The 17,485-nt window shown below is 41.7% G+C and overlaps 1 protein-coding gene across 3 annotated transcripts in view; it reads right to left on the bottom strand.

The window, feature by feature from the left end:
- LOC139553779 (protein GREB1-like) overlaps positions 1-17,240 on the bottom strand; it is a 68,915-nt gene extending 51,675 nt beyond the window's left edge. For all 3 annotated transcript variants that reach the window (XM_071366435.1, XM_071366436.1, XM_071366437.1), the window contains exon 1: positions 17,113-17,240. The gene's annotated coding sequence lies outside the window, so the exon portion shown is untranslated. The remainder of the gene's footprint in view (positions 1-17,112) is intronic.
- Positions 17,241-17,485: the final 245 nt, after the last annotated feature.

Below are 17,485 nucleotides of genomic sequence, written 5' to 3'. Positions count from 1 at the left end.
CTCAACACTATACATGTCAGCTACTACTGCGGCTGAAATGACTGCAACACTTAACAAAGAGTTGCAGTTAGTTTCAGAGTGGGTGGCAAGTTATTCCTAAATATTTCTTAAACTAAAAGCATTGTATTTGGGACAAATCATTCACTAAACACTAAACCACAACTAAATCTTGAGCAAGTTGAGGTGGCTAAACTGCTTAGAGTAACCCTGGATTGTAAACTGTCATGGTCAAAACATATTGATACAACAGAAGCTAAAATGGGGAGTATGTCCATAATAAAGTGCTGCTCTACTTTCTTAACAGCACTATCAACAAGGCAGGTTCTACATGCCCTAGTTTTCTGTTCAGTCAGTCATGTGGTCAGGTGCCACAAAAAGGGACTTAGGAAAATTGCACTATACACACACGTGCACATGGATTTTGTACTGTAGATATGTGGTAGTGGTGGAGTATGGCTCTGAGGGCACACAGTGTGTTGTGAAATCTATGAATGTATTGTAATGTTTTTAAAATTGTATAAACTGCATTAATTTTGCTGGACCCCAGGAAGAGTAGCAGCTAATGGGGATCCATATTAAATACAAATACAAAAACAAAAAGTATCCTAAATGAAATTATAAAATATACAGGCCACAAATTCCAATTGGCTATACTTAATCTCTTTAACATTATCCTTAGCTCTGGCCTCTTCCCCAATATTTGGAATAAAGAACTGATCACCCCAATCCACAAAAGTGGAGACAAATTTGTCCCCAATGTCATGACTGTCCTGTGAGGATCCAAATAGGTCGGATCAGGTTTGCAATGACTGACTTCAACCAGACCCCCTCTCAACCGCAGAGGGGGTAAGAAGGGAACTGGTGGGGGTTAAAAACTCACGCCTTGTTGTAAATGAAACAGAGAAGATTCAGGTCTCCCGCTCCAAAATCACCAAAGGAATGTGCTTTGTTTCAAGAGACTTTTCCCGCCGAAACTCTAACACGTTCAAAAGCAACTACTGGAACAATATTTCTAACATAGAATGTGGGGACTGGTCAGAGGCGATCTAAAGAACACTAATGTTGTTTTGTTTGTTATTTTGTGATGTCATACATTTTTTTATAAAGGAAATACTGTAACTTGGAAAGTATACCCACTAAGTATACCCATGAACAAAGTTTTCATCTTATGCCTTGTGCATGTTATATGAAAAATGATTAAAGTGTTTTTGTTAAGAGAGGGATGTGATTTGAGAAACTATAGGAGACAATTGTTTACATCAAATCAAATCATATTTTATTTGTCACATACACATGGTTAGCAGATGTTAATGCGAGTGTAGCGAAATGCGTGTGCTTCTAGCACCGACCATGCAGTAATATCTAACAAGTAATCTAACAATTTCACAACAACTACCTTATACACACAAGTGCAAAGGAATGAATAAGAATATGTACATAAAAATATATATGGATGAGCGATGGCCGAACGGCATAGGCAAGATGCAGTAGATGGTATAGAGTACAGTATATACATTTGAGATGAGTAGTGTAGGGTATGTAAACATTATATAAAGTGGCATAGTTTAACTTCACTAGGGTAGGGGGCAGCATTCGGAATTTTGGATGAAAAGCGTGCCCAAATTAAACTGCCTGCTACTCAGAAGATAGGATATGCATATAATTAGTAGATTTGGATAGAAAAACTCTATAGTTTCCAAAACTTTTAAAATAATGTCTGTGAGTATAAATGAACTGATATGGCAGATGAAAACCCGAGGAAAATCCAACCAGGAAGCACTATTATTTTGAATTGGCTGTTTTTCAATTGAAAGCCTATCCACCATACAACTGGGTCTGTACACCATACAGACCCAGTTCACGAGCTCTGTGGCTTCCTCTACATGTGGCCAGTCTTTAGGCATTGTTTCATGCTTTTACTCTGAAAAATGAGGGAGATACAGCACTTTCAATCAGTGGCCAGTGGAAATTTCCATTCATCAGCCATGCGCCTGATCGGGAACGCGCCTTGCTTGTTTCTCCTTTTCTATTGACGAAGCTTTTGTCCGGTTGAAATATTATTGATTATTTATGACAAAAACAACCGGAGGATTGATTTTAAACATCGTTTGGCATGTTTCTACTAACTTTTACTGTACTTAAAAAAAACTTTTAGTCTGGACTGTGCACGCGCCTTAAGCATTCGGATTACTGGACAAAATGCGCGAACAAAAATTAGGTTTTTGGTCATAAAGAGGGACATTATCGAACAAAACAAACATTTATTGTCTAACATGGAGACCTGGGAGTAACACCAGAAGAAGATCATCAAAGGTAAGTGATTCATTGTAATGCTATTTCTGACTTTTGTGACACTCTCCTTGGCTGGAAAATGGCTGTATGGGTTTCTGTGGCTAGGTGCTGACCTAACATTATCGCAAAGTGTGCTTTCTCCATAAAGCCTTTTTGAAATCTGACACAGCGGTTGCATTAAGGAGAAGTTTATCTTTATTTGTATGTTTAACACTTGTTTCGTTTATCAATGTTTATGATGAGTGTTTCTGTAATTTGATGTGGCTCTCTGCACTTTCACCAGATGTTTGTTTGAGACAATGCATTTCTGACCATAACGCGCCAATGTAAACTGAGATTTTTGGATATAAATATGAACTTTATCGAACAAAACATACATGTATTGTGTAACATGAAGTCCTATGAGTGCCGCCTGATGAAGATCATCAAAGGTTAGTGATTCATTTTATCTCTATTTCTGATTTTTGTGACTCCTCTCTTTGGCTGGAAAAATGGCTGTATGGTTCTGTGACTAGGTGCTGACCTAACATAATCGCATGGTGTGCTTTCGCAGTAAAGCCTTTTTGAAATCGGACACTGTGGTTGGATTTACAAGAAGTTTATCACACAACAGTAAGATCACACAACACGTAATGTTAGCTAATAAGCCAGCCAGCTAACGTTAGCTAGTTAACTTCTCTAGGATAGGTGGGACGGTAGCGTCTCACTTGGCCAAAATCCAGAAAAAATGTAGCGCGCCAAATTCAAATATATTACTATAAAAATCAATCTTTCATGAAATCACACATGAAAGACACCAAATTAAAGCTACACATGTTGTGAATCTGATTTCAAAAAGGATTTACGGGGAAAGCACACCAAACAATTATGTTAGCTCAGTACATAGCCACAGAAAAACACAGCCATTTTCCCAGCAAAAGATAGTAGTAAAAAAAACAGAAATAGAGCTAAAATTAAACACTAACCTTTGAACATCTTCATCAGATGACACTCATATGACATCATGTTACACAATACATTTATGTTTTGTTCGATAATGTGCATATTTATATCAACAAATCTCGTTTTACATTGGCGCCATGTTCAGAAATGCCTCCAAAATATCCGGAGTAATTACAGAGAGCCATGTCAAATAACAGAAATACTCATCATAAACTTTGATGAAAGATACATGTTTTACATATAATTAAAGCTACACTCGTTGTGAATCCAGCCAACATGTCAGATTTCAAAAAGGCTTTTTGGCGAAAGCACAAGATGCTATTATCTTTTTCAGGTCTCTCCAGAGATGTTCGATCGGGTTCAAGTCTGGGCTCTGACTGGGCCACTCAAGGACATTCAGAGACTTGTCCCGAAGCCACTCCTGTGTAGTCTTGGCTGTGTGCTTAGGGTCATTGTCCTGTTGGAAGGTGAACCTTCACACTAGTCTGAGGTCCCGGACACTCTGGAGCAGGTTTTCATTAAGGATCTCTCTGTACTTAGCTCCGTACACCTTCCCTCGATCCTGACTAATGTCCCTGTCCCTGCCGCTGAAAAACATCCCCACAGCATGATGCTGCCACCACCATGCTTCACCGTAGGGATGGTTCCAGGTTTCCTTCAGACGTGACACTTGGAAATCAGGCCAAAGAGTTCAATCTTGGTTTCATCACACCGAATAATCTTTTTTCTCATGGTCAGAGTCATATAGGTGCCTTTTGGCAAACTCCAAGTGGGCTGTCATGTGCCTTTTACTGAGGAGTGGCTTCCATCTGGCCACTCTACCATAAAGGCCTGATTGGTGGTGCTGCAGAGATGGTTGTCCTTCTGGAAGGTTCTCCCATCTCCACAGAGGAACGTTGGACCTCTGTCAGAGTGACCATCGGGTTCTTGGTCAACTTCCTGACCAAGGCCCTTCTTCCCCGATTGCTCAGTTTGGCCGTGAGGCCAGCTCTAGGAAGAGTCTTGGTGGTTCCAAACTTCTTACATTTAAGAATGATGGAGACCACTGTGTTCTTGGTGACCTTCAATGCTGCAGACATTTTTTGGTACCCTTCCCCAGATCTATGCCTCGACACAATCCTGTCTCGGAGCTCTACGGACAATTCCTTTGACCTCATGGCTTGGTTTTTGCTCTGACATGCACTGTCTATCATGACACAAGGCGAGACCAAGATGCAGACACAGGAGGCAGATGGTTGGAATCTTACAATATTTATTAATCCAATAGGGTAAGGCAAGAGAATGGTTGTGGACAGGCAAAAGGTCAAAACCAGTTCATAGTCCAAAAGGTACCGAAGGGCAGGCAGAATCAAGGTAAGGGCAGGCAGGATGATCAGGCAGGCGGGAAAGTAGTCCAGAGTCAGGCAGGGGTCAAAACCGGGAAGACTATCAAAAAGAGAATAGCAAAAGGAGTACGGGAAAAACACCCTGGTTGACTTGACTAACATACAAGAGAGACAGGAAACACAGGGATAAATACACTGGGGGAAATAAGCGACACCTGGAGGGGGTGGAGACAATCACAGGAACAGGTGAAACAGATCAGGGCGTGACACTGTATAGACGTGTGTGCATTTCCAAATCATGCCCAATCAATTTAATTTCCTACAGGTGGACTCCAATCAAGTTGTAGAAACATCTCAAGGATGATCAATGGAAACACTTGAGCTCGATTTTGAGTCACATAGCAAAAGGTGTGAATACTGATGTAAAGGTGATATTTCTATTTAAAATGTTTAATAAATGTACAACATTTTCGCAAAACTTGTTTTCACTTTGTCATTATGGGGTATTGCGTGTAGATTGATGAGGAAAATGTATAATTTAATCAATTTTAGAATTAGGCTGAAACTTAACAAAATGTGGAAAAAGGGAAGGGGTCTGAATACTTTCCGAATGCACTGTTTATATCAATGAATTGGCGAGGGCACTAGAACAGTCTGCAGCACTCAGCGAATTTGAAGTCAAATGTCTACTGTTTACTGATGATCTGGTGCTTCTGTCCCCAACCAAGGAGGGCCTACGGCAGCACCTAGATCTTCTGCACAGATTCTGTCAGACCTGGGCCCTGACAGTAAATCTCAGTAAGACAAAAATAATGGTGTTCCAAAAAAGGTCCAGTTGCCAGGAACAAAAATACAAATTCCATCTAGACATTGTTGCCCTAGAGCACACAAAAAACTATACAAAAACTATACATGATCTGAAGGGCCAAGAAGGGCCTTCTATGCCATCAAAAGGAACATCAATTTGAGATACCAATTAGGATCTGGCAAAAAACCCTTGAATCAGTTATAGAACCCATTGCCCTTTATGGTTGGGAGGTGTGGGGTCTGCTCACCAACCAAGAATTCACAAAATAGGACAAACACCAAATTGAGACTGCATGCAGAATTCTGCTAAAATATCCTCAGTGTACAATGTAAAACACCAAATAATGCATGCAGAGCAGAATTAGGCTTATACCCGCTAATTATCAAATTACAAAAAAACTGTGCAAACTAGAATGCTATTTGTCCCTAAACAGAGAGTACAAAGTGGCAGAATACCTGACCACTGAGTCTGACCCAAAATGAAGGAAATCTTTGACTATGTACAGACTCAGTGAGCATAGACTTGCTATTGAGAGAGTCCGCCATAGGCAGACCTGGCTCTCAAGAGAAGACAGGCTATGTGCAAGCTGCCCACAAAATGAGGTGGAAACTGTGCTGCACTTCCTAACCTCCAGCAAAATGTATGACCATATTAGAGACACATATTTCCCTCAGATTACACAGACCCACAAAATTTTCTAAAACAAATCCAATTTTGATAAACGTCCATATCTATTGAGTGAAATACCAGTGTCCAATCACAGAAGCAATATTTGTTACCTGTTGCCACAAGAAAAGGGCAACCATTGAAGAACAAACACCATTGTAAATTCAACCTATATTTATGTTTATTTATTTCCCCTTTTGTACTTTAACACTGTATATAGACATAATATGACATTTGAAATGCATTGTTCTTTTGTAACTTTTGTGAGTGTAATGTCGACTGTACATTTTTTATTGTTTCACTTCTATTTCACTAGCTCTGGCAATGTAAACATATGTTTCCCATGCCAATAAATGCCCTTAAATTGAATTGAGAGAGTGTGAGAGAGTGAAAGAGAGAGAGAGAGAGAGAGAGAGAGAGGGGGAGAGGGGTGGAAAGAGAGAGACAGAGATTGAGCGAGAGAGGGCTTTTGTACTTCACTTGATTTGGCAATGTAAACATATATTTCCCATGCCAATAAAACCATTAAATTGAACTGAGAGAGAGAGAGAGGTGGAGAGAGAGAGTGAGAGAGAGAGGTGGAGAGCAAAAGATAGAGGTGGAGAGAGAGAGTGAGAGAGAGCGGGAGAGAGGTGGAGAGAAAAAGATAGAGAGAGAGAGAGAACAAAATTAAAAAACAAATCCAATTTTGATAAACTCCCATATCTACTGGGTGAAATTACACAGTGTACCATCACAGCAGCAAGGTTTGTGACCTGTTGCCACAAGAAAAGGGAAACCAGTGAAGAACAAACACCATTGTAAATACAACCCATATTTTTTTTACTATTTGCAAATTGTTAAAACACTGTACATAGACATAATATGACATTGGAAATGTCTTTATTCTTTTGGAACTTTTCCGAGTGTAATGTTTACTGTCATTTTTTATTGTTTATTTCACTGTTGTTTATTATATATTTAACTTGTTTTCCAATGTAAACAAATGTTTCCCATGCAAATAAAGCTCCTTAAATTGAAATTGAGAGAGAAGTGGGGGAGAGAGAACAGAGGAGAAAAACAAGGTCTTTACTACAAGCTTTTAAAGACTTCCCTTTCCTCAGACAAGGACTCTGGCATTCACACACACACACACACACACACACACACACACACACACACACACACACACACACACACACACACACACACACACACACACACACACACACACACACACACACACACACACACACACACACACACACACACACACACACACACACACACACACACACACACACACACAGAGCAGCGGCAGACTCTGGCGCGGTGGATGTCTAATCTCCAGCTCAATAAACAATCAGCTCCACAGTCACAGTCAGGTCGCCCTAACCTAGACAGCCTGCTCGGCTCAGCTCGCCCCCAACACACACACACACAGACACAGACACAGACACAGACAGACACAGACACAGACACAGACACAGACACACACACCCACCCACACACACACACACACACACACACACACACACACACACACACACACACACACACACACACACACACACACACACACACACACACACACACACACACACACACACACACACACAGACACAGACACACACACACACACACACACACACACACACACACACACACACACACACACACACACACACACACACACACACACACACACACACGCACACACAGACATACAAATTCCCGGTAAACAAAGCAAGCACTAGTGAGTGACCATGGCCAGCATTACAGACTACTTCGACTCACTATCACAGACTACTGGCGCCGACAGAGATGGTCGCCTCGCTTCGAATCCTTAGGAAACTATGCAGTATTTGGTTTATTTCTTACATTGTTACCTCAGGAAATCTTAAGTCTTATTACATACAGCCGGGAAGAACTATTGCATATAAAAGCGACGTCAACTTACCAACATTACGACCAGGAATACGACTTTCCCGAAGCAGATCCTCTGTTTGGACCACCACCCAGGACAATGGATTTAATCCCAGAGTCCGACCGAAGACAATGGCGTCGCAGAAGGGTCAGACGGAGCGGCCTCCGGGTCAGGCTCCGTACACGTGCACAATGCCCACCGCTCCCAAGTATACTACCCGCCAATGCCCAGTCTTTTGACAACAAGGTAGACGAAATTCGAGCAAGGATTGCCTTCCAGAGATTGTAACATTCTCTGTTTCATGGAAACATGGCTCTCTCAGGATATGTTGTCGGAATCGGTTCAGCCACCGGGCTTCTCCATGCATCACGCCGACAGAGATAAACACCTCTCTGGGAAGAGGAAGGGCAGTGGTGTATGCTTCATGATTAACGACTCATGTTGTAATCATAACAACATACAGGAACTCAACCCGACCTAGAATTCCTCACAATCAAATGCCGACCACATTACCTTCCAAGGGAATTCTCGTCAGTTATCGTTACAGCTGTGTACATTCCCCGTCAAGCAGAAACCAAGATGAAGGAACTTCACTGGACTCTATGTAAACTGGAAACCATATATCCTGAGGCTGCGTTTATTGTAGCTGGGGATTTTATCAAAGTAAATTTGAGAACAAGGCTACCTAAATTCTATCAGCATATTGATTGCACTACGCGCGGGGGTAATACACTCGATCACTGCTACTCTAACTTCTGCGATGCATACAAATCCCTCCCCCGCCCTCCCTTCGGCAAATCCGACCACGATGCCATCTTGCTCTACCGTCTCATAGGCAGAAACTCAAACAGGATGTACCAGTGACTAGAACCGTTTAACGCTGGTCTGACCAATCGGAATCCATGCTTCAAGATTTTTTTGATCACGCAGAGTTGGATATGTTCCGGTCAGCGTCAGAGAATAACATTGACCTATACACTGACTCAGTGAATGAATTTATAAAGAAGTGCATTGGAGATGTTGTACCCACTGTGACTATCAAAACCTACCCTAACCAGAAACCGTGGATGGACGGCGGCATTCGCGCAAAGCTGAAAGTGCGAACCACCACATTTAACCTCTCTTGGGTAGAGGGCAGTATTTTCACGTCCGGATGAAAAGCGTGCCCAAGGTAAACTGCCTGTTACTCAGGCCCAGAAGCTAGGATATGCATATAATTGGTAGATTTGGATAGAAAACACTCTAACGTTTCTAAAACTGTTAAAATAATGTCTGTGAGTATAACAGAACTGATATGGCAGGCGAAACCCCGAGGACAAACCATCCCCCCCAAAAAACATTCAGCCTACCACTATTTTCAATGGCAGTCACTTTTATTAGAAGGCGAAGTGCTCCCAGATTGCAGTTGCTAGGGCTTCCACTAGATGTCAACAGTCTTTAGAAAGAGTTTCAGGCTGGTTTTTAGAAAAATGACCCGGAAATTGTAGTTTTTCTAGGTGGCTCCCATTTTGGCTATAGTGTTTCCAAGCCCGTGAAGGAGAGCGCATTCTTTGGTATTTTTCTCCGGTAAAGACAATAACGATTCTCTGTCTTAAATTTGACACATAGGGGCTGGATTAACAAGAAGTTAAGCTTTAATTTGATGTATTACACGTGTGATTTTATGAAAGTTAAATATTGATACATCTGTAGTTTGAATTTCGCGCTCTGCAATTTCACAGGATGTTGGCCAGGTGGGAAGCTACCGTCCCACCTGCTCATAAGAAGTTAACAATGGAAAGAGATCTGGGAATATGGCTGAATATAAACAGTGTAGTTATTCCCTCCGCAAGGCAATCAAACAAGCGAAATGCCGGTACAGGGACAAGGTGGAGTTGCAATTCAACGGCTCAGACACGAGACGTATGTGACAGGGTCTACAGGAGATCATGGACTACAAAAAGAAAACCAGCCACGTCACGGACACCGATGTCACGCTTCCAGACAAACTAAACACCTTCTTTGCCCACTTGAGGATAATACAGTGCCAACGTCGCGGCCCACTAATAAGAACTGAGCCCCCCCCCCCCTCTCCTTCTCTGTGGCCGTAATGAGTAAAACATTTAAATGTGTTAACACTCCCAAGGCTGCAGCCCCAGACGGCATCCCTAGCGGCGTCCTCAGAGCATGTGCAGACCAGCTGGCTGGAGTAATTACGTACATATTCAATCGCTCCCTATCCCAGTCTGCTGTCCCCACATGCTTCAAGATGGCCACCATTGTTCCTGTACCCAAGAACGCAAAGATAACTGAACTAAATGACTACTTCTGTCATCATGAAGTGCTTTGAGAGACTAGTCAAGGATCATATCACCTCCACCTTACCGGCCACCCAAGACCCACCTCAGTTTGCATACCGCCCTAACAGTTCCACAGACAATGCAATTGAATACCTACACTAACGTTCAAAAGTTTGGGGTCACTTAGAAATGTCCTTGTTTTTAAAAGAAAGGCACATTTTTATGTCCATTAAAATAAAATTAAATGTATCAGAAATACAGTGTAGACATTGTTAATGTTGTAAACAGTGAAGGGGCGACACAGGGATGCTGGCCTTCTAGGCAGTTCCTCTGTCCAGTGTCTGTGTTCTTTTGACCATCTTAATCTTTTATTTTTATTGGCCAGTCTGAGATATGTCTCTTTTTTTGCAACTCTGCCTAGAAGGCCAGCGTCCCGGAGTCGCCTCTTCACTGTTGACGTTGAGACTGGTGTTTTGCTGGTACTATTTAATGTCATTATTTGTCATTATGGGGTATTGTATGTAGATTGATGAGGGGAAAAAAACAATTTAATCAATTTTAGAATAAGGCTGTAACCTAACTAAATGTGGAAAAAGTCAAGGGGTCTGAATACTTTCCAAAGGCAGTGTATACAGTCACTACCACATTCTCTATACATAATAAAGGCGTCAGCATGCTTCGGTTTGGCTATCCGAACCGAAAGAGTGTGCTCGCATACTCCCTTAAAAAACCTTCGCTTGAAAAACAAGAAAAAAGAGGCAATAGTACTGGTTGTCCATTTTGAGATGCCGTAGCCAGTATACACTTCCTCAAAACAGTCTGAATTAGTCTAAGATACAGTGCAGTCAAAGATTTCTATAACTAAACCAAGATAGACCACAGCCTGTCATTTCCAATGGTGGGCAGAACAAGCAAGGAGGTGGGCAGAGCCAAGCACGAGCTAGCGAGATCCTATTGGCGAGTTCGAGCAGACATCCCCTCTGTGAAGTTCGAGTGTGCAATAACTCAATTCGCCCTTGCACTCCTTTAAAACAACGTGATTTAAAAATAACTTTTGCAAAGGGTAAAGTCTACAAAACTTGGTCCACTCTGTTCATAACAGATTGTAGTTTTGGGAACAGAAAACTGTATTGAGATCAATTGTTTCATCGATCAGAAAATGTGCAGCATGTCGGCCAAAATTGACCTTGTTCCATCTTCTCCCACTGCCGGCCAGAGGGCTTCCTCTCACTACCATATTTGGTAGAGAGTGGAAACGCTAAGCGGATGCTTCACATTTATACATCCGGTAAAATATCTGTCTCATTGTTCTATCTGTGGTGCAGTCAGAGCTATTGACTCCAGTCATGGAGGTCAGTGTGGGGAAAGCACAAGATGAAAGACACACACACACACACACACACACACACACATACGAGCACACACACACACACACATACACACATATGCGTAATGCTACTTTCTGGTGAGGTTTAATACACTGGGCCAGTTTGAGGACAGGAAGAGAAGGAAGACAAAACAATGAAATGACCAGAGCAAGAAAAGTCATCATCACACCTCTAAATTCACAGAATGGAGAGTTTTCAAAAGGAGAGAAAGAGAGGAAAAGAGAGGGAGGGCAGGAGATAAAAGGAGAGGTGCACTGATGGCACTTTGGGGCCTTAAATAGCCCCTCACTGCCCCTCGCCTCAACCCCTGACAGGGAGGTAGCAGTTTCTTTCATCTTTCCCTCCCCTCCTCCTCCCTTTCTTCCTCCTCTTTCTTTCCACCACGGAGAGCAGTAGCACTATTGCGCCTGTTTATGCAGGCAGATTGCTCAAGAGTGACTTCAAAATTGGACATCTATCCATGTCCTGAGGACGTCGGGAAAATAAGTTTCCAAAAGGGTTCTTTGGTTTTCCTCATAGGATAACCCTTTTTGGTTCCAAGTAGAACCCTTTTGAGTTCCATGTAGAGGGTTCTCCTATGGGGACAGCCAAATAACCGTTTTAGGTTCTAGATAGTTTGTTACAGGTAGAACCTTTTGGGTTCCACAGAGGGTTCTACATGGAAACCTAAAAGGGTTCCGCCCTGGAACCAAAAATGGTTATCCTATGGAGACTGCCGAGCAATTCTTTGGGAACCCTTTTTTCTAAGAGTGTACTCTTAGAAAATGCTTTGTACATATGGGGAACGATCTCCCTTGGAAAATAAGTATTTGATGCCATCAATGGGACTTCCTGGTAAGAATACATCTGATAGATGAAAGTAGACTGTGTCAGTGTGGGATCTCTGTCCTGTGTCAGTGTAGGAGCTCTGTCCTGTGTCAGTGTAGGATCTCTGTCCTGTGTCAGTGTGGGATCTCTGTCCTGTGTCAGTGTGGGATCTCTGTCCTGTGTCAGTGTGGGATCTCTGTCCTGTGTCAGTGTGGGATCTCTGTCCTGTGTCAGTGTGGGATCTCTGTCCTGTGTCAGTGTGGGATCTCTGTCCTGTGTGTGTTCTCACACTAACAAGCAGACACTGGCCTTCTAAAGAGTAGAAGGGAGGTGGAGAAGAAGAACATTATAGGCTTTTATCCATCTATAAGAGGAGGGCCTAAATTACCCACACACGCATTCACGTGCACACACACGTGCACACATGCTAACAAGATCTCACGGTTTTACCAATTTGACTTCAGATTTTGACGTTCGTCGATGTTTCTCCAAACGTCAAATTTCTAAGTTCTCCAAACGTTCCATTTCAACGGTTAAGTTTGGGAAAGGGTTACGGCTACAAAAGACACAACTGGACAAGTAAGGCATTATTACCTAATGGTTAAGTTAAGGCATTATTACCTAATGGTTAAGTTAAGGTTTAGGATAGAGCTACAACAGAAAAAACTTGCCAATTAAGTTAAGCAAATATCATACAGCCTTAAAAATGCTAACCTCCTCTGTTATTGTAATGAGGAGAGGTTAGCATGTCTTGGGGGTATGATATAAAATGCTAACCTCCTCTGTTATTGTAATGGTGAGAGGCTAGCATGTCACGATTAATTCAGGACTATCCGTAATCGTGGTAGCATCCACATGTCCTGTAGGCTCAGTGGACACAAAAGGTCTCTCACAGGGGTCAGGGGCCAGGGAGGGTTAAAGGTCAGGGGCTAGGGAGATAGCCAGGGGTTGTTCTCTCAGGACTGGCCACCAACCCATTCTCGTCAGGCCTCTGACCTCTAACCCCTGAACCCCCAAGTGCGCACGCACACACGCACACACGCACGCACGCACGCACGCACACACACACACACACACACACACAGTCCTAACCTACTAAAGGATCACATTACAGGCACAGCCAGATGCATTCAGAGCTGCTCCCGCTCAAGGAATGAGCTAGGAAATGTTTGTTTGTTCTTTGTGTGTGTGTATTTCAGTGTATGTGTGTGTGTGTGTTGTGTGCGCACGTGTGTGCACAGTGTGTGTGTGTTTTTTATTTTTGTGTCAGTGTCAGCTGGTGAATATGGCAGCAGGCAGCTCTTTGAAACGGAGCTCTGAGGCCAACCCCTTGTGAGATGGGAATCCAGCTTAGCAGATGCTACAACATTACAGACCCTAAACAAACACGTTCTTTCACTGTTTCCTCAATAGCTTCTTGGATCAATGTGCCCATCCAGGGACACAAGCTGCCCAGGAGGGAAAGGGATGTGGAACAGGGAATATAAGACAAGGAATATGGAATAGAGGCTGTTCCCGGGAAAAAACTCTGAGGCAGCTCTCTGATCTTCCTTGAAATGGTACACAGTGGAGCTCTTAATTATCTTTCTCAAATAAACAAAAAAGTAATTATATATACTATGTAAGTGCCATGTAATGGAATCTTTGCTACATCTCATTAGTCCTAAATTGGTACATTGCTTCTTTGTTCTCTCTCTCTCCCTTTCCCTCTCTCAGACTCAAACTGTTTCTCTTTTTCTCCCCTCTTTCTCTCCCTCCTTTCTTACCCACCGTCTTCCTGCTATCTTTTCTCTGCCTCTTCTATCCCCAAGTCCTCTCTCTTCCCTTTCTTACCGTCTTGCACTCTCTCTCACTCTCTCTCGCTCTCCATCCCCCACGAGTGTTTGTCATCTCACTCTAGCGTTAACAGGAATAGCTGCTCCTCAGTGACACTGTGTCATCTAGGCTGCCTGGGTCTGTGTCATCTAGGCTGCCTGGGTCTGTGTCATCTAGGCTGTCTGGGTCTGTGTCATCTAGGCTGTCTGGGTCTGTGTCATCTAGGCTGTCTGGGTCTGTGTCATCTAGGCTGCCTGGGTCTGTGTCATCTAGGCTGTCTGTGACACAGACTATATTAAAGTGGGGTTTAAAATATCTTTGTGACCCACCAAATAGACAAAACCATCAAACACAAGCCAGTCTTTAACAGTGATCCAAGTGTCAAGCCATAACCCCCCCAGACCAGTATGTCCAATCCAGAGAGAACAATACAAGCATCCTACTTTCTTTTGCACCTAATATTCTCTGGTTACTGGATGGTTCCCTTCCCAGCATGGTGAAAAAACAGACCTCATCTCCTTTTTACTGTACTGGCTGTATTAGACCTCATCAACTGGTTACTGTAAATATTTTATTAGACCTCATCTCCTTGTCACTGTAAATATTATATTAGACCTCATCTCCTTGTCACTGTAAATATTATAATAGACCTCATCTCCTTGTTACTGTAAATATTCTAATGTAGTCCCCATCTCCTTGTTACTGTAAATATTATATTAGACCTCATCTCCTTGTTACTGTAAATATTCTAATGTAGTCCTCATCTCCTTGTTACTGTAAATATTATATTAGACCTCATCTCCTTGTTACTGTAAATATTCTAATTTAGACCTCATATCCTTGTCAGTGTAAATATTCTAATGTAGTCCTCCTCTCCTTGTTACTGCAAATATTATATTAGACCTCATCTCCTTGTTACTGTAAATATTATATTAGACCTCATCTCCTTGTCACAGTAAAAATTATATTAGACCTCATCTCATTGTTCCTGTAAATATTATATTAGACCTCATCTCCTTATCACTGTAAATATTATATTAGACCTCATCTCCTTGTTACTGTAAATATTATATTAGACCTCATCTCCTTGTTACTGTAAATATTATATTAGACCTCATCTCCTTGTCACAGTAAAAATTATATTAGACCTCATCTCCTTGTTCCTGTAAATATTATATTAGACCTCATCTCCTTATCACTGTAAATATTATATTAGACCTCATCTCCTTGTTACTGCAAATATTATATTAGACCTCATCTCCTTGTTACTGTAAATATTATAATGTAGTCCTCATCTCCTTGTTGCTGTAAATATTATATTAGACCTCATCTCCTTGTCACTGTAAATATTATATTAGACCTCATCTCCTTGTTACTGTAAATATTATAATAGACCTCATCTCCTTGTTACTGTAAATATTATAATAGACCTCATCTCCTTGTTACTGTAAATATTATATTATACCTCCTCTCCTTGTCACTGTAAATATTATATTAGACCTCATCTCCTTGTCACTGTATATATTATATTAGTCCTCATCTCCTTGTTACTGTAAATATTCTAATGTAGTCCTCATCTCCTTGTTACTGTAAATATTATATTAGACCTCATCTCCTTGTCACTGTAAATATTCTAATGTAGACCTCATCTCCTTGTTACTGTAAATATTCTAATGTAGACCTAATCTCCTTGTTACTGTAAATATTATATTAGACCTAATTTCCTTGTTACTGTAAATATTATATTAGACCTCATCTCCTTGTCACTGTAAATATTATATTAGTCCTCATCTCCTTGTTACTGTAAATATTTTAACGTAGTCCTCATGTCCTTGTTACTGTACTGATTCTATTTCTGGCAGCAGCAGCTCTGTCCATAGCAGCAGGATGGAGACAACTAGACTCTGGCCTTGAGAACAGTCTAGGAGATAAACACAAAGCTTGTGTTGTCTACACACACGCACGCACACGCACGCACACACACACACACACACACACACACACACACACACACACACACACACACACACACACACACACACACACACACACACACACACACACACACACACACACACACACACACACACACACACACACAAACACACACATACACACACACACACACACACACACACACACACACACACACACACACACACACACAAACACACACTATAAAATAGTGACGATATCCTACTAGCAGGATTCAGAAGGTAAATGTGCAACATAGGCTATCAGACATGCATTTCAATCATTTCTGCTTACTTATTTTACTTGCTTCCTAATTCGTAGGTCTACTTGCTAATCAAGTAACATAAGTAAGGATCAGATATTCAACTCCTCATCACTGTGGAGATTATTGTAGGCTACAATCCTAAAAACACCTCTGAATTTTACTCATGAAAAAAGAAACTCAAGGCTCAAAACATTGAAACACAAAACATTGAAACTCAAAACGGTGAAATTCAAAACATTAAAGTACCATATGGAAGTGTCAATATATACTTCTGTAAATCTCACATTATATTCTCTATGGAACACGTGTAGGCTAGTTGTGCGTCTTGTTATACTTTTTGAATATAATTTAAATGGGCTGTTAAATGTAATAGCTGTAACGTCAGATTTCAAATAACCTATTATGTCCCCTAATGTTTATTGTCGGTTCTTCAGACCGAAACTCTTGGTACATTGTAACAACATGTTACAACAACGTAACAACACTATCCTAATACATGACTTATGCAGATCAGACAACGGCCACGCAGCAAGCTGTGTCCGAAGGGTCCCTCCATAATATTGGCAGCCACAAACGTCAGAGAACACTCACATTTGCAACTCGATGTGCCTCAGACACACAAATAAAAAAATAAAGTCAACTTACCTGCAAATCAAACTGATAATGCCGATAAAAATCCAATAGCGACTTGTTAAATTATTAGGTCCATATCTCCGCGAGTAGCCCTGTGGTCATCCGGTCAGTGCAGAGTGGAAGAACTGGGTGACTTGGACTGACACTCGTGTAATCCCCTGATCCCCTGGAGCAGGGATGGGCAATTTTGATGGGGGTGGGTGCCACAAAAAACCTGAACTCCTCATAGGGGGCCGCAGTAGCTCGCGGGTCTGCATACCCACATCCGTAACACATTCCTTCATTTTTTAAGTTTTAGAGTTAATTTCGTGCAATTCTTCAGTTTTAAAGCAAGCTTGCTGCAATTTTACACATTTGCCATGGGGGAGAGAGAATAATTGTGCAA

The sequence above is a fragment of the Salvelinus alpinus genome, chromosome 25 (genome assembly GCF_045679555.1).
Source record: "Salvelinus alpinus chromosome 25, SLU_Salpinus.1, whole genome shotgun sequence".
In the NCBI taxonomy this organism is placed as follows: domain Eukaryota; kingdom Metazoa; phylum Chordata; class Actinopteri; order Salmoniformes; family Salmonidae; genus Salvelinus; species Salvelinus alpinus.
The sequence above is the reverse complement of the archived record's forward strand: the minus strand, read 5'-3'. Positions and strand labels throughout refer to the sequence as shown.